This window comes from Mandrillus leucophaeus, unplaced genomic scaffold, assembly GCF_000951045.1.
Source record: "Mandrillus leucophaeus isolate KB7577 unplaced genomic scaffold, Mleu.le_1.0 Scaffold418, whole genome shotgun sequence".
Lineage (NCBI taxonomy): Eukaryota > Metazoa > Chordata > Mammalia > Primates > Cercopithecidae > Mandrillus > Mandrillus leucophaeus.
Genome location: NW_012104454.1, coordinates 231,022 through 231,426, shown reverse-complemented (window position 1 = coordinate 231,426; position 405 = coordinate 231,022). Strand labels below are relative to the sequence as shown.

The window sequence follows — 405 nt, the reverse complement described above, 5'->3', positions numbered from 1 at the left end:
CGATTCTCCTGCCTCAGCTTCCCAAGGAGCTGGGATTACAGGCACCCACCACCACTCCTGGCTAATTTTTGTATTTTTAGTAGAGATAGGGTTTCACCATGTTGGCCAGGCTGGTCTCGAACTCCTGGCCTCAAGTGCTCCACCCACCATGCCTGGCCTATACCCATTTATTTTAAGAGCAGATCTGGAAGACGCTCATATCCATTGGCCAGAATGTAGTCACGTAGCAATATAGTCACGTGCAAGTCAGGCAGGAAAACATGGTTGTTAACTGAGCAGCCATGTGTGCCCAGATGAAACTTCTATGCATTTTCTCATTAAAGGAAGATGGGAAGAATGAACACTGTTGGACAACCTGCAACCCCTTGCAACCCCTGCCACAATCTTTTTTTTTTTTTTTTTTTT

The 405-nt window shown here is 45.9% G+C and overlaps 1 protein-coding gene across 4 annotated transcripts in view; it reads left to right on the top strand.

Annotated features, from left to right (window-relative positions):
• Positions 1-405, top strand: part of ARHGEF2 (Rho/Rac guanine nucleotide exchange factor (GEF) 2) — a 65,935-nt gene that overhangs the window by 58,830 nt on the left and 6,700 nt on the right. The window lies entirely within an intron of this gene.